An 18,618-nucleotide genomic window follows, 5' to 3' on the forward strand; every position below is an offset into this window, starting at 1 on the left:
AATGGACAACTTTCTAGAAAAACACAACCTTCCAAGGCTGACCCAGGAAGAAAATGAAAATATGAAAGACGAATTACCAGCAAGGAAATTGAATTGGTAATTAAAACCTACCTAAGAACAAAACTCCTGGACCAGATGGTTTCACTGCTGAGTTTTGTCAAACGTTTAGTGAAGACATAACACCCCTCCTACTTAAAGTTTTCCAAAAAGTAGAAGAGGAGTTAATACTCCCAAACATATTCTACAAGGCCAGCATTACTCTAATACCAAAACTAGGAAAGACACCACAAAGAAAGAAAATTACAGACCAATATCCCTGATGAACATAGAAGCAAAAATACACAACAAAATATTAGCAAGCCAAATTAAAAAATACATCAAAAATATCATCCATCATGATCAAGTAGGAATTATTCCAGGGATGCAAGGATGGTACCACATTCAAAAATCCATCATCATCCACTACATCAATATAAAGAAGGACAAAAACCACATGATCATCCCAATAGATGCTGAAGGAGCATTTGACAAAATTCAACATCTATTCATGATAAAATCTCAACAAAATGGGCATAGAGGGCAAGTACCTCAACATAATAAAGGCCATATATGAGAAACCCACAGCTAACATCATACTTAACAGCAAGAAGCTGAAAGCTGTTTCTTTCACATCAGGAACAAGACAAGGATGCCCGCTCTCCCACTTTTATTCACCATAGTTCTAGAGGTGCTCACCACGGCAATCAGACAACACAAAGAAATAAAAGGCATCCAACCTGCAAGGAAGAAGTTACACTGTCCCTGTTTGCAGATGATATGATATTGCACAAAAAAGCCCTAAATAATCCACTCCAAAACTACTAGATCTTATATCTGAATTCTGCAATTTCAGGATACCAAATTAACACACAGAAATTTGTTGCATTCCTATACATTAACAATGAACTATCAGAAAGAGAAATCAGGAAAACAATTCCATTCACAATTGCATCAAAAACAATAAAATACCTAGGAATAAACCTAATGAAGGAAGTGAAAGACCTATTCTCTGAAAACTACAATACACTCATGAGAGAAATTAAAGAAGATACCATAAATAGAAACACATCCCATGCTCATGGATTGGAAGAATTATTATTGTCAAAATGGCCATCCTGCCTAAAGCAATCTACAGATTCAATGCAATCTTTATCAAAATACCAACAGTGTTCTTCAACAAACTAGAGAAAATAGTTCTAAAATTTATATGGAACCTCAAAAAACCCCAAATAGACAAAGCAATCCTGAGAAGGAATAATAAAGCAGGGGGTGATTATGCTCCCCAACTTCAAGCTCTACTACAAAGCTACAGTAATCAAGAAAATTTGGTACAGGCACAAGAACTGACCCATAGACCAATAGAACAGACTAGAGACCCAGATATAAACCCAAACATATATGGTCAATTAATATATGATAAAGGAACCATGGAAATGACAGCCTCTTCAACAACTTGTGTTGGCAAAACTGGATTGCTGCATGCGAGAGAATGAAACTGGATTATTGTCTAACTGCATACACAAAAGTAAACTCAAAATGGATCAAAAACCTGAATGAAACCATAAAACTCTTAGAAGAAAACATAGGCAAGAATCTCTTGAATATAAAAATGAGAAACTTTTTCCTGAATGCATCTCCTTGGGCAAGATAAACAAAAGCAGAAATGAACAAATGGTACTACACAATGCTAAAAAGCTTCTGTACAGCAAAGGACACCATTAGCAGAACAAAAAGGCATCCTACAGTATGGGAGAATATTTGTAATTGACATATCCGGCAAGGGGTTATCATCCAAAATTCATAAAGAACTCACAAGCCTCAACACTCAAAACACAAATAACCCTATTAAAAAATGGGTGGAGGATATGAAAAGACAATTCTCCAAAGAAGAAATTCAGTTGGCCAACAGGCACATGAAAAGGTGCTCCACATAGCTAATCATCAGAGAAATGCAAATTAAAACTACAATGAGATATCACCACACACCAGTTATGATGGCCAACATCCAAAAGACAAACCACAACAAAAGTTGGTGAGAATGTGGAGAAAGGGGAACTCTCCTACATTACTGGTGGGAATGTAAATTAGTTCAACCATTGTGGAAAGCAGTATGGAGGTTCATCAAAAAACTAAAAATAGAAATACCATTTGACCCAGGAATTCCACTCCTAGGAATTTACCCTAAGAATGCAGAAGCCCAGTTTGAAAAAGAAATATGCACCCCTATGTTTATCGCAGCACTATTTACAATAGCCAAGAAATGGAAGCAACCTAAATGTCCATCAGTAATTGAATGGATAAAGAAGATGTACATATACACAATGGATTATTATTCAGCCACAAGAAAACAAATCCTACCATTTGCAACAGCATGGATTGAACTAGAGGGCATTAGGCTCAGTGAAATAAGCCAGGTAGAGAAAAACAAGTACCAAGTGATTTCACTCATCTGTGGAATATAAGAACAAAGCAAAACCGAAGGAAGGAAAGAGCAGCAGACCCATAGAACCCAAGAATGGACTAACAGTTACCAAAGAGAAAGTGACTGAGGAGGTTGGGTCAGAAGGGAGGGATAAAGGGAATAAGGTGCATTATGATTAGCACACATAATGTAGGGGGGTGTCACAGAGAAGGCAGTATAGCACAGAGAAGACCAGTAGTGACTCTATAACATCTTACTAAAGTGATGGACAGTGACTATAATGGGGTATGTTTTGGGGATTTGATAATGGGGGAAATCTAGTATCCACAGTGTTGCTCATGTAATTGTGTATTAATGATATCAAAATTTTTAAAAATTGTTTAGTTGCAACTAAAAAACAATGACTTATTACAGAGTATCTACTAGTAAAGTTTTAGTCTTGACTGAAAAATTTACCTAAATTAGTTTTAGGCTTAGTTTTAGGCTCTGCACAAAAATTGTGGTATGCCTTTCATCAGCCTTTTACAGTGTTACTCAGCACATTTTATAAAGTTTAAAAGAAAATTAGGACAAGTCCAAAATCAATCTAATAGGTTAACAGAGATTTTTATTCTATTCTAAAATAAATTTAAATTTCAAACGACACTTAAGAATTAATCATCTTTCTTTCTGCCCACTCTGCACTGGGGAATTTCAATTGTGTGATCTTCCTTAAATTGCAGAATGTTTATGGTGTGTTCACTTTAGGGACAACTGACAGATCAGGGGTGCCTTGTGGCATGTAGTTGAAATCTGTAGGAATCTGAAAAGACAAGAGTGATCTGAGCTGTTAATTACTTTCCTGAGCGTAGAGGGCAGAGCTTGTGGCTGACAACAAAAGCTTTTCCCAGACTCTCCAGAACTTAATCTCATTAGACGAGACCTTGAAAAGCAAATATTATTGGATCTAAGAAGGTACAAATGTTGGAAAGGAATTCGGTTCAGAGATGCAGGTAAGTCAGAGTGAAAACAAAGCAAGCAAGGTAATTTTTATTGCATCCTGTAATAAAGTGCCTAAGATTAGACTGCAGGTTAGTAAAGAGCATGATCATACAAGCTGCACTCCTGTCCAGGTCACCCAGGCAACGGGAGCTCGCAAGTCCAAATCAGAAATCTTGGTAGCCCCTCCCTACTTGTTTGAAGTAAGATAGAGTGAAGAATTGTGTTTAATTCTAGAAATAGAATGAAATAGCAAAGTAACAAATATGTTTACCCCTGGAAGAGTGCAGAGACAAAACGCTAAATTGAACAGTAAGAGTCTTTAAGGCAGAAAGTACAAAGTGGAAGAGCACAGAGGCAAAACACAGCAAGTTGAGCAGTAAGAAGTCTTCTTTTAAGGGAAAAAGTACACACTTGAAGAATGGTGTGTGGGCAAAGTCAGAGAGGAGGTGCCCTTAAGGATTTTGGGTTTGGGATTTTATAGGGTCTTTTGGGTAAGGGCCAGCATGAGACATGATGTATTCAGGTGATTCATAATTATAATTCCTTTGAAGTTTTGTCTTAATAGGGTTGTTTAGGTGACTGTGTTGGTCTGGATCTCAGCATTATTTATCCATTATAGGATCATTTACACTTTGGAGGTCTATTTCTTGTCCTGGTTACAAAGTTACTTAACTGATTAAGGGGCTGGAAGAAGAGGAAGTACAGCATAAAGATTAAGGTAAAGAATAAACTGGGCCTTTTTCTCAGGCTAAGTAGATTTTACAATTGCATGACCCTTGTCCTATTTCCCTGCTCTACCTCAATTTTAGACTAAAACAAAAAAAAAGCAGTGAGGATAATTTATCTCATATATATAATTTGATATAGTTTTCAAGAATGAAAATGTTTTTCACAATGCCTACATTTTGCTTTGTAATTAAAGCCTGGATCATTTGAACTGTGAACAAGATATATATATATATAAACAAATAAATAAATAAATAAAATCTCTGTATGTGTGTTTGTGTATCTATGTTACTTCTATTATTATTTCAGTATAAATGCAGAGAAAAAATATTTGCCTAAGGTGAAGTACAAATACTCCAGTTTGATTTGTTGTAGTTAAAAATATATGATACTGTTCCTAAAACTATAAGCTACGTAGGAAATGAGAATCAAATGAAACAAAGAAACTATTATCACAATGTGTGTTCATGATAGCTGTGCTAATAAATTACTATTTTATTTGTATTATGTGTTCCAATTTCTTTTTATTTCCATGTCTTCTTCATTTATCTACATTCTTCTGCATTAAGGAAGAAATTGAACTAAGGTGCTCTACAAATACTTTTTGCACCTGTTTCCAATCTTCTACCTAACAACTTTTGTCCTTTTTCATATAATTCTTACGTTCTGACTGGTTATCCCAATAGGCTGAAACTTTCTTGATGTTTATGACCCAATATTCTTTTTTTGCATTATGTCTAGTGAGTCATTTGAAGTTATTAACAAATTTTGAGCAACTTCAATGAGCATAAAACTTTACTAGAACATAGAATATACTAGTCATCTAATCCAGTTAGGTCAATGTCCTTACTGTTCCCAAGAGACCACATTATATTTTGTATTTCTTTTTTAAAATTTTTGCTAGCAAATGCTTTGACAATTTATTTTCTCCTTTACATCTGCACAAACATCAAATTCTCCTATCACTATGAGGCTTTCACTAACGAGCTCAAACTCTTGTATGCACAATGTAATAATGGTTTCTTTGTTTCATTTGATTCTCATTTCCTAAACAGCGTATAGTTTTAGGAACGGTATCACATATTTGTAAATTTTCCTCCTATTAGCATCACTAACATATACCATGCAATTTGGCATTTATTCATATACTTTAAATTGTTCTTTGTCTACTACGCATTTATTGTCACTGGCTTAATACGTCAACCAGCTCATGTTGAGATAACATGATATTCATGTATAGAATAACTTCAGTGTTTAGTGAACACTTACACCAATAAAATAATCCTATAGTTAACTAAGCATATACCTTAGATATGATATTTATACTCAAGAAGTTTATAATTTAATAAGGCACCACTTAAAAAATTTCTCCATGCTACTAGAAAGCAGATAAATGAGCACATAGAAAGAATGAAATAAAGTAGTAAGGACGTTTGCATAATTTAAGCAAATGAGTATCAACTTAGAATACAAGAAAATATTATAAAAACATACTAACATGGGCAAAATATTTGGTTCTTGCATTAGAGATGGATTTATTCATAAAATAACATGTTTTCCTTCCTTATTTGTAAATGAAATGCATATACCTTCTATGCATATATCTTTTAGCTCTCTTAAACTTTTGGATGAAAATTTGTAATATTGTATGTGGGCATTTCAGTAAAATGATGTTAGAAAGAATGTATGATAGGAACTGGGTTTTGGTTTGGTTATTTGGGGAATGGCCCAAGGAAGCCAGGGTTTGGATAGGATTCAGGGATAATTACAGTTGAGTATCTCAGTAAATCTTGCTCTGAGGAGAACAAGCTAGAGTGAAACTAAACTATAATTTGTAAAGACTCATCAGTTAACCACTTATACTATCCCTGAGAGGGGATCTTGGTATTTTGTATCTTGGAAAATATTTAATATTTATTTTTTCAGACATAATTACAGGGAGCTCTAGTTTGTGTCTTGATCCATCATGGTCACAGAAAGGTCATTTCTGATGCTGATCTTTTGTGAAATTATTTTTGACAGCAGAAAACAAAACCTAGCTGAAGTACCAGGCCACCTCCTAGATCTCAGGGGCTGCTTTTCTCTTTCTAAATAACATAATTTAAAACAGTAAAATCATATTTATTTTTGTTGCTAGAAATTGCTCTTGACTAACACTGCACATAACACCGATGTGCTCAAAAGTGAATCATTTTTTATCTGAGAGATATAAATAGAAGGTAATTTTGAATGTAGTAAACAGAAACATTTATTTAAAAAAATAAAATTCACAAATAATTGTTCTTATTGCATAACTATCTTTACAAAGCATTCCTCTTAAAGCCCCTTAGGTGGACTCATTCAATATGTAGAAATAACAACAAATTGATTCAACAGCTTGCATTTTACACTTTTGTTCGAGTAGTATCTTATAATATAGATTTAGCCATAGAAAATGTATTTCTTCCTAAAGGCATGTTGCTGTTTTGATGCTTAAAATTAAATCTGGTATTGTATTTATGTAGCATGGGTTATTATTCTGATATTTGGAATGAGAAAACTGAGGATTAAAACAGTTATATATTTTGCTACAAGACCCAATGATCTGACAACAATCTATTGTTGATTTGCTTTATATATTCAGTCTTATTAAAGAGTTTCCATTATTAAAAGTGAAAAACATTTCAAAAATATTGTGAAATTGTTAAAGACTAGTTAAATTAGTATAATAGAAAAATAATTCTGTGGCTTTAGAACCAGTAATAAATATTTTCCTGTGCTTTATTTTTATATACGTACAGAAGTGACATAATGAGTAGGCATACTTAAAATTTAATTATCAAAATTATTTCCTTTGAAAGGGTGTATATAATTTTACAACTTGATATTGTTCACTATCCATTAAGTGTCTTGTATTTGAAATCTTGGAACCAATGATTACATTTTCCTAGGCACTGTGATTTGAGGATGAATATTTTCACATTTTTTTCAGTGTAAATGCATACGTACTTTGCCAGTGACCCTCATGCAATACCCTTAATCTTGTCTCACAAAAAGTTGATTTTAGAATCAACACTGCATTATTTAGAAATCAATGAATGAAATAATTGATAATTTTCAGAACTACCTCTCAAAATAATGATCTACTGTATATAAGTTCACACATAATTGTAAAGTATAATAAGATTTCAAGATAATTGAGAACTTCATATTTGATTTTAAAAAGCCAGTAGATTCAACTACATTTAATTAATAATAGTATACTTGAACCAATGGTACAATGTTTAGTATAAATTAATAATAACACACATGCTAAGTAAAACTCCAAAAGAAAAGATATTGGAATATTTAGCACTTATAAGTGTGGGGTATATATAGATAGACATATCATCTACATGAAAATGAATTACTTTGTTCCTCATTCTCAGTCCAGTTTTCTCTAAGTCAGGAAATGTCCCCATTATCCATTAAATTGTTGAAAGTAATTCTGTGTGTGGGGTCATGGGGAAGACAGTGTAGCTCAGAGAGGACAAATAGGGGATTCAAGAAAGATTTTTGATTAACATTTTACCTACACACATCCAAATATATTAAGTCTAACATTATATATCCAAAAGGTATGTGAAATCTATCTCCTTCTCTATACACTGTTGTTTAATACAGGTCACTATTTTATCTGGCTGATCTATTACAATCTTATCCTAACTTCTTTTTCTGCTGTCTTCTTATCCACCTGTTCTCCTCCACCAGAAACATGAATGGCCTATTAAGGTATAAATCAAGTGATAGAAGTTTTCATCCTAAAACCCTTCAATATAATTCCATTCAATTTATCACAAAATCAAATATCTTACCGTAATCAACAAAGGCTACTGTGATATGCCACCTGCACATTTCAGAAACCTCATTTTACTTGCCTTACACTTTTCACTACTATTCAGGTACATTATTGTTCTGTTAACTTCTCAAGTAAACCAAATTGAAATTGAAATTTTTATTGAAAGTGGACCCAAATTCAGTTTAATGAAAAATTGTCAGAAACTCATAGTCTTTATAAAAAGCAAAAATACCTCAAAGGTAATATTATGCAAAATTATAGTATAATGTCACTCTAAAAAATGATATTAATGTAATCCACCACTGTGTTGTGTATATTTAGTTATATACAGTTTTTATTGTGTATATAAATATGTGCAACCACCACAGAAAAGATACAGAATAGTTCCATCTACACAAGCATACCATATTTTACCCTTTTATAACCAAACCTACCCCCCTCCCACTACCCCATATTTAATCACTGGCAAGCATTAATTTTGTGTCCACTTCAGAAATTTCATCTTCTCCAAAATGTATGTAAGTGGAATCATATAGAATGTAACATTTTGGGATCATCTTTTTCACTAAACACATTTTCCTGGAGATTCATCTAAATTGTGTGGACCAAAGCTTTACTCTGTTTTGTTGCTGATTCAATTGAGTTATTATAAAATTTAAAAAAGGCTATGAACATTCATGTATAGGTTTTAGGGTGTTTTCATTTCATGCAGGTAAGTATCCAAGAATGCAAAATCTGGGTTTTATGGTAATCATGTATGGATTTATTTTATTTTATTTCTTATTGAATTATAGTTGATATGCAATATTATATTCTTTTCAAGTGTACAGCATAGTGATTTGACAGTAAATTATTAAATGCTCCTCCCAACTAGTGTAGTTACTACCTGTTAACATAGAAAAATGTTATAGAATTATTGACTATATTCTCTGTGCTGTACTTTCATCCCCATGACTAATTTATATTACAAGTAAGATTTTTTGCCTCTTTATTCCCATCAGATATTTCAGTCACACTGCCACCCCTACCCCGTGGTAACTACTAGTCACTTCTCAGTGTCTCTGGGTTTATTGCTCTTTTGTTCATTTTATTTTGTTCTGATTTTAGATTCCACATAAATATGAAATCATACAGTATTTTTCTTTCTTTACCTGACATATTTCATATAGCATAATGCCCTCTAGGTCCATCCATGTTGTCACAAATTGAAGGATTTTTTTTCTTTGTATGGATGAATAATATTCCATTGAATATATATACCACCTCTTCTTCATACATTCATCTATTGGTGGACACTGGTTGCTTCCATATCTTAGCTATTGGAAACAATGCAGTGATAAACATAGGGGTGCATATATCTTTTTGATTCAGATATTTGTTTTCTTTGGGTAAATTCCTAGAAGTAGAATCACTGGGCTGTACTGTATTTCTATTATTAGTTTTTTTGAGGAACCTCCATCCTGCTTTCCACAGTGGCTGCACCAATTTACACCACCACCAACAGTGTTTCTCTTCTCCCCACATCCTCTCCAGCACTCGTTATTGCTTGTCTTTTGGATAGTAGGCATTCTTACTGCTGTGAGGTGATATCTCATTCTGGTTTTGATTTGAATTTCCCTGATGATTAGTGATGTGGAGTATCTTTGCATATGCCTGTTGGCAGTGGTATGTCTTCTTTGGAAAAATGTCTGTTCTTTTTAATTTTTTTTTTGGTGTTGAGTCATATGAGTTCTTTATATATTTTGGATGTTAACCCTTTTCAGATATATAATTTATAAATATATTCTACCATACTATAGGTTGCCTTTTATTATGTAGTTTTATGATAAACTACTAACCTGTTTTCCAGAGGAACTGTACAATTCTCACCAGCAGTGTATGAGTGATCCAGTTTCTCTGCATCCTTGCCAGCATTTAGTATTGAGACTACCTTTTACTTTCAGTTATTCTGATAGGTTTGTAGTATTTTCTTATTACAGATACAGTTCACAATTTTCTCTTGGCTAATGATATTTAAAATCGTTTTGTGAGCTTATTTTAAATCTGCATATCCTTTCTTTGAAACTGGTTGTTTGCTCTTACTGTTTGTTGAGTTTAAAGAGTTCTTTTTGAATTCCAAACATGTCCTTTCTTAACATAAATGGTTCACAAATAATTTCTCCCATCGTGTTATTTCATCCTCTGTCATCCTTTTTATCCTTTTTCTTTCACAAAACAAAAATCTTGAGTTTTGGTTTTGAGATTGAGTTGAGATTTGACTCGAGATCCAATTTATCAAATTTTCCTTTTATAGAGCATGCTTTGGTGTTAAATCTAGGGAAATTTTTTGATTTAAAAAATTTGTAAGTTTTCAAGTTTTGATTCCAAAGAGTTTATCCCCCAAAAATTAATTTTTACATTTTACATTACTCTATGATCCATTTTCAGTTGTATTTTTGGCATTAGGTAGGAGGTTTGAGATTTTTCCATGGCTTATTTAGAAGTTAGTTGTTTATTTTTCACACGTTTAGAGATTTTCTATTGTCTTTCTATTATTAATTTCTAGTTAGATTCCATTATGATCAGAGAATTCACTCTGCATTACTTCAATTTTTTTTGTGTGTGTATTTGTTGAGGTTTGTGTTGTGGCCTAGGATGTGGTCTATCTTGGCAAACATACCATGAGAGCTCAAACCATTCTGCATTCCTTTGTTGTTGGGTGGATTGTTCTACTATGTTAGATCCTGTTGGTTATTGGTGTTCTGATCTTCTATATGCTTATTTTCTGTGAAATAGATTTATGTTTTCTAGAGTGAGTTATTATAGTCACGAACTACAATTGTGTGTGTGTGTGTTTTATATTTCTACTTTTAGGCCTAACCGCTTACACTTCCTGTAATTTGAGACTCTTTTGTGCCTAGTAGAGGATTGCTTTGTCTTTCTAATGGTTTGGTTCTTTTGCCATTATGTGATAGTCCTCTTAACTCTAGAAAGTTTATTTGTTTTGAAGTTTACTTCATTGATATTAATATAGATATTCTCATATTCTTTGATCATTGAAGTTTGTATGACATGCCATTCCCTCTTCTCTGGTTCATCCTACCTGTGTCATTGAATGTGAAGTGAGTTCCCAGTAAACAGCATATAGTCCTATGGCGTTTTTTACTTCATTTTATCAATCTCTGCCTTTTTGTTGATGTATTTAGACAATTGGCACATAAGGTAATTATTTGTATATTAGAGCTTAAGTGGGTCCTTCTGTTCCTAGTTATATTACTGTTTCCTCTTGTTCTCATTCCTCTGTTTCTCTTTTCTTACATTCCAAAGGGTTATTCAAACATGTTTATTACAACTCCATCTTGACTTATCTATAGTGTTCTTGAGTATATCTTTTTGAGTAGTTTCATAATTATTCTATGCATGACAATATACGTATATGACTTATGTATTACTGTCAACATTTTATTGCTTTAAGCAACTTTTGAAATTTTATTTCCCTGTGTCTCTTTACTTTTACTACTTTTAATAATCATTGTCAAGTATATAAGGTAGTTTTGTAATCTTTGTCTCAACTGACAAATATGCTTTTTAAAGTTGATAGAGATAAGGACATTCTGCTGTATATACCCATATTTCCTTCCTAATTAATCAAGATTTCTTCTTTTATTATTTCCTTTAGTTTGAAAGTTTCCTGTTAGACCTTCTTTAAGAATATATTTGCTAGTGATAAATTATTTTAGTTTTTCTTCATTTTAGAGTGTTCTTTTAAGTCCCTTTCATTTGTGAAGGATAGTTTCACAAGCTATAGGTTATGTGGTTGATGTTGGCTTTCTTTCGGTATTTGAAATTGTTGTTCCACTTCCTTCTGGTCCTTGGGTTATTCTCTCTGTCTTATACTAGATGTTTTACCTATTATTTCTCCATTGAGATTTTGGGGATTTTTTTCCAGTTGTTTCAAAGAACTTAAAAACAATAATTGTTGAAGCATTTATACGATGGCAGCATTAAAATCCTTGTCAGATAATTCCAAAGTCAGATTTACTTTGGTGTTGGTGTCAGTTGATTATGTTTTCTCATTCAAGTTGTGATTTCCTGATTCTTGGTAGGTTGGCAACATTTTTATTGCATCTGGGATATTCGTTTATTATGTTAGAAGACTCTGGGCCTTATTTAAATATATTTAAACATGCAGTCACCTGTTTAAGTTTAGCATGCAGGTCTTGACCTATTTTGTGTACTGTGGTTCCAAAAAGGGTATAACTTTCAGAGTATTCGTAGTATTATTTTTGGACTGCTTAATTTATTTGATGTTTCAGTGGTTCCACTTGCTTTTACTGATGCTGCCTGAGGGATGGAAGGTGTTCCCCAGGCTGAGCCACCAGTTATCTCTCAATGAGAGAGCGGGGTCTTGGATCTGAGTGGACCTGCTTCCCTGGCCAGGCACTTACTGTGTAGCATGTCCCATGCCTGCGGGGAACAAAGAACACTTCCTGGTCATGTGCTTGTTGTAGTCAGAGTCCCTTTATTTCTCCCCCCAGTCGCCTGGATGTCTCTGCATAAGGTAAGTGAATCTTGAGGACTAGATAACAAAGTGACTCCCAGGAAAGGGGACTTGTTGTACGGGTCGTTTTAGAAGTTGTCACCCACTTACTCCAATGTTTCCCAAGCAGAGAAGGATAGCTTCAACCCTGAAGGAAATCAGAGGCTTCTTGAGTCACCATTCTTGTGGCATGTTACCCAGTGTCTCTTGATGGCTGTACATTTTCTGGATGTGAGGAGTTTCAGATCTATAGAGACAGTGAGATTTCTCTGGTGAAGTTGCTTATTGCAGCAGGGTTCCCCTTGCCAGCCTCCTGGATATGTCTTGGAGCAGGAGTGTTAGGACTGGTGGGGATTAGAGAATACTTCCTCTGGATACATATTGTTATCAGGGTGCCAGATCTACCCACCCGGCTGGTGGAATCAAGCCTGCCTGGTGGGACTCCTGTTCTGTTCAAACTTCCAGGGAATGTCGAGCCTATCTGGGCTGCCCTTGGTGTTTGGGGAACAACAGGCCCTGGTTGCCTTCTTATTGAATCAGGGCAAAGTGAGGTGTCCTGCTACTGGGTTGTTCCTCTAGTTCTGAGGTCCCAGATCATCGGCCTCCTCTGAAACATCTTTTGGACTTCTTCTTTGGTAACCTCTTGGTTTTCCATAGTTTTACTCTGGCATCTATCTTCTCCTGAACAGAAGTATAGCTTCTCTTTTGGGCACACTACCTGGCATATGGTTTATGTCTGCTTGGGATGCATTTGTACCTGTGCTGGGTCACCTCCTATTCAGTGAGCTATCAACTGACATCAATGATTGACAAATTAATTTTGTACTTACATATGTAAAATTTAAATTTCTATTATGTAGGAACTCTGAGGTAAAATAAGTGATTGTATGTCTTTTAAAAAATTTTAAATCCATTTTTCAAAGGAAAACTAATTTTTAGATTCATTAATTAGACTGACTAAAGTTTCTTCAGGAATAAAATGTGAAGCTGGATTTGACCACAGCCATTGTTCATAATCATTACTCCTTGAATTTGACCAAAACCAATTTGAATGAGTAGATCAAAATTCAATATTATTTCTTAATGAGACTATTAATTTTATGATATTCTTACTTCTCAGATAATATTAATGGCAATTTTATAGCATACATTGTTTCTCCAAAATTGAACATTAGCATAACTTGCAACAAAAATATTTTTAATTTTTTCTCTCTTTAAGTGCAGATATGCTCCATGAATAAAGCATCTGTTCTTTATTCTTTATTTCTATGTACTAATTCTATCTCTACAGCAAATAATTTCAATCTTCCCTATCTATTCATTATGACCCACTAATTTTTATTTGATGCAAATCCACCAAGACCAAAACAGACATCACATTTATCCCAAACCACTATTTCTAATATTCCCTTTATAAGGTAATACTATCATTATCAATTCCATTATGCCGATGGCAAGTTTTAACTCTTTAAATACTTTCGCTAATATAGTATTTAAACTTGAACTTATTCTTAATTTCTTTCTGTATTTTTTAGATCATCAGCCACTCTTTTTTTATACAATTCCGTATCTGAGATGTGTCTCAGGTTTGTCATTTTTCCCTGCCCTGAATTATTCATATTTAAGAATATTATTGTTTATTTCCTAAACTTTAACCATTCATTTAAAACTGTCATAATTTTGTATAACAGCATTCTTATGTAATGATATACCTGTACTTTAATCTTTATTAAGTAAATCTATTTTATTAAATAAAATATTCAAATTTTGAATATTTCATTATTATAATTAATAGAAATCTGTTTCAATTGCTTTAAAATAAACTGAAGTCTTTACTCCCTTTAAGAAAAGTCTTTCTTTCCCCTTTACATATCTCACCTTTTATCTCCTTCCCTCTATCTTATTTCTCCCCAGGGGAGGTGAATTGATGGGTTTAGGTTGAAATGCAGAGCAGAAGTTCCTTTCTTCCTCCTTCTGAACAGAGAAAACATATTCTTGCCTTGCTACCTCCAAGCCATAAACTTAACAAGGACATAATCTCACCTGGAGGGAGATCTGCAGAATTTTGAGTGTTATTTTCAAATCAAATGGATATTAGGGTCTGGTTCATTGGCCTGAAACCTTAAGAAAGAGACTAGAAGTGGAATCTAAAATAAGAACTATGAAGTTAAATGTCCTAGGACTAAGCTAATACATGAGTAATGGTCATGTTAAACTTAGGTTACCTGTAAAAAAACTCAGGTACACAACATTCAGGTATTCAGGATTATGTTTCATGTCTAAAGAATGATGAAATCTTTTGAATTAGATAAATTTGTACACTTAGAATAGGTAAAATACTGTAGACTGGTCAGTAGATACTATACCAAGGTTTACTAGAGTGAGTAGCTGTTTTTAGGTAGACAAGGAATGATTTGCATAAACAAGGCTGCACACAAAGGACATTAATCTCACAGGCAAAGTATGCCTGGGATTTAGTAAAACTCTTGTCACAAGGAATCCAGCAATTAACCTTGGGTTAAGGGGTCTTTAAAATATAAGTTGATGCATTTTGACCTTAAACTTCTGAGGCACAACTTGCTTTGATATGTAAGAAAGGCTGAGGTGAGGGAAGATATCTGTACTCCTTTTATTTGTGTGTATTATTTTCTGAGGCAGGTCTGTATTCAGATTCTTTGGAGTGCAGCAGTGATACAGATTGCTAACGTGTGACAGTTTCACATTCAACAGTTAGTGAGAGTTGACAAGCCCCAGAATAGCTACCTCCTAATCTGTTCTTGTTTTATGTTATTTTGAGCTACATTCAGAGTCAAGTAAGGTAATTCCTTGATTCATATGTTTATATGCAGGATCTTTATGTCTTGGCCACCACACTTGCCTCAGGGTGGTTCTGGCCAGGAGTTTAAACTCCTAGGATGCAACCTGAAGTTTCTCCAATAGAATGGTAATAAAAATATAAAAATCATTAGAAATTCTTAATTAAAGGGGCATATATAATATAAAACAAGCCTCTTGGCCAGAAAGTAAGAGAAATTAAAGTGAAATTTGCATTTAATTTTAGAAAATGCCACTATCCTCAAGTACATTGGAAAGATACCAAGTTATTCAGTAAACAGAACTCAACTTTTGTGAAAGAAGTTTTCTGACATTATAGAAAAACTATGTGCCAGGATGTATGTTGTTACAAAGAAAGAAAGAAAGAGAAAAAAATAATACAGATGATAAATCAAATATAGCCTGCATTAGAGGCTTCCGTAAGCTGAGTAAAGCGTTAATTGGGTAAGTTGCAAAAGGAGTCCTCACTAGACTCTGAGAAGTCGTACTTCAAAATCTGTCAACTTCAATTTAGAAATCAGCTGCAGTTGATTTTCCAGCTGAAACAAAGTTAGAACTTGTTTAAAATCATATTTCACTTGTCTAATGTATTTTAAAGCAATGTATGTATCACTAAATATGCAATGCTTACTAGTGCACTGGAGTACTAGCACTAAAAGCAAAAAATGTAGACGATCAATTAGTTTTTCAATATTCTGGATAAAAAAGAATGACTCCTTGAATAAAGACTTATCGGGACTATGGCTGTTTAAGATTTCTTTACTTTGAAAGAATTTTGAAAGTCTTAAATACATGTCCTTGTACCTGGAAGATTCACAGACGTATGTTTTTGCAAAGCCAGCAACAGAGAGAGAAACAGGCAAGACTGGTGCATTATATGCATATGTGATTGTGTATGCACAATTGCATATATCCCATCATCTTTGCATAATTCTGTTGACTAAAAGAAAGGCATAGTTCCTGACCACAATGTGAGAGGGTATTACTCTGTGAGTGAACTCCAGGCCATGGGAAACATGTGTGCCACTTTAACATCTGTTCATTCTATCCTCTATACTTATCTATAGTATAATGATCTCATCTGCATATTTAGTTATCATTGTTTGACCTGACATCAAAAACCTGACAAATTTTGTAATGTTTTCCTAGAGAAACTTATACTTACATGAGTTTTCTTTTCCCCAGATTACAGTAATTTTATATAAAAGTATTAATTACTTAAATAGAAACAGTGTAGAATCTTCAAAGAGGTAATATTTAATCTTTTGTGTCTGTGTGAAAATGTAAAATATTACATTTTAGCTGCAAATATACATATATGTATTTTTTGGACTGTTTTATTTATTCTTATATTATAGCTAATTATAGAAATAAGAAATAAAACAGTCCAAAATGTTTTCTTTATATGCCTGTTTAGTTAATTTTCAAATGAAATATAATTGCACAAAAGCTGAAACATGTATTGCTTCAATATCTATTAAAATTTTTTGAAAATTATTATTATTTTTTAGATGTCAGATACTTAAAGACCCAAGTAGCACAATTCTTTAGTGTGAATAAAAGTACGAAAGGAATTAAAATGCTTACTGAAATATCCCTAAGGCTTAAGTGATTTTAAGGGCATGTTTTTTTAATGCCACTTTGGAATTAACATATTGGATAGAATTGGTAGAGTTGTAAGACAAATTGCACTTTGTCATTCTTAAATTAGAAAAAAAAGAAAAAGAAAAAAACCATACTTACATGCTTAAATTTTTTATGTGTAATTCAGCCCAAGATTTTATAGTGTATTGGGCTATACTTGATAACATTTATGTGATTAACACTATTATAATTTCAGGCAATTATATGAATGTTGAATCAGAGGTAAATACTAAAAATTTTATTATAGCTAATTATAGAAAGAGGAAATAAAGCAGTCCAAAATGTTTCTTTATATGCCTGTTTAGTTAATTTTCAAATGAAATATAACTGCAAAAAAACTGAAACATGTATTGCATCATGAATAAGGGTATTATTTGCACTAATATTAAATAATTTCTAAGTTGTTATATTTAAAGATCAATTAGTAATTAATTTTATACTATAATTAATATGTTTATTTCACAGTACAAAATGTAAAACCATTTAGAAACATTATGAAATATAACCCTTATAATAAAGAAACAAATATCTTTCAAAGTCAGTTCTACTTGACAGAAAACAACCATACTTCCACAGTAATTGTAATATGAATGGTTGCTAATGAGATACTGGGATGTCATATGGGTTAAGTACCATTAGCTTTAACAATATGAAGTGAACCAATAAAGAACAGCCCTGTAATCACAATCATTAATAAAATACATATATTTTAGCCACCAGGGAAATTACTGTTGAAACATTCTAGTACGTTTAGAAAAATATAAGTAGAAAATCAGGGTGATTTTAAGAGAATGAAAAGACAAACCATAAATGGGGAGAAAATCCTTGCAAAACACATATACCATAAAGAACTGGTTTCCCAAGTACACAACTTTTCATTCTCAAAAGGAAGAATATTTTTTAAAATATTAAAATGGTAAAAGATTTGGACAGGTACTTCATCAAAACAGGTATGAAGATAGTAAAAGAGTATATGAAAAGATGTCCAGGATTACATGTCATCAGGAAATTACAAATAAAGATAAAAGGGATAACACTACATGCCAATTAGAGTATTAAAAAAAATGATAATATTTAATACTGGAACAATAGGAGTTCTCACTTGCTGTTGACAGAAATGCAAAATGTTGTAGTCACTTTGGAAGACAGTTTGGCAGTTTCTTACCAAGTTTAACATTCACTTATCATATCATCCAGATATCACACTCCTTGGTATTTCCCAATGAGTTGATGACTTATGTCCATGCAAAACTTGCACATGAATGTTTACAGTAGTTTTGTTCACAATTGTCAAACTTGGAAGTAGCTAACATGCCCTTAAATAGGCAAATGGATAAACAAATTGTGGTACATACTGACAGTGGAATTTTATTTAGAAAGAAATGAACTATTAAGCCACAAAAAGACATGGAGGAAGCTTAAATGCAGATTGCAAAATGAAAGAGGTCAATCTTAAAAAGTTCCCTGCTGTATGATTTCAACTATTTGATATTCTGGAAAAAGCAAACTATAAATACAATAGAAAGTCAGTGGTTACCAGGAGTTCTGGAGAGGGAAGAAGGGCTGAAGAGGGTGGCAGGGGATTTTTAGCCCAATTAAACTATTTTGCTTGATATTGCCATGATAATACACGTC

This window comes from Manis pentadactyla, chromosome 19, assembly GCF_030020395.1.
Source record: "Manis pentadactyla isolate mManPen7 chromosome 19, mManPen7.hap1, whole genome shotgun sequence".
Classification (NCBI taxonomy): Eukaryota; Metazoa; Chordata; class Mammalia; order Pholidota; family Manidae; genus Manis; species Manis pentadactyla.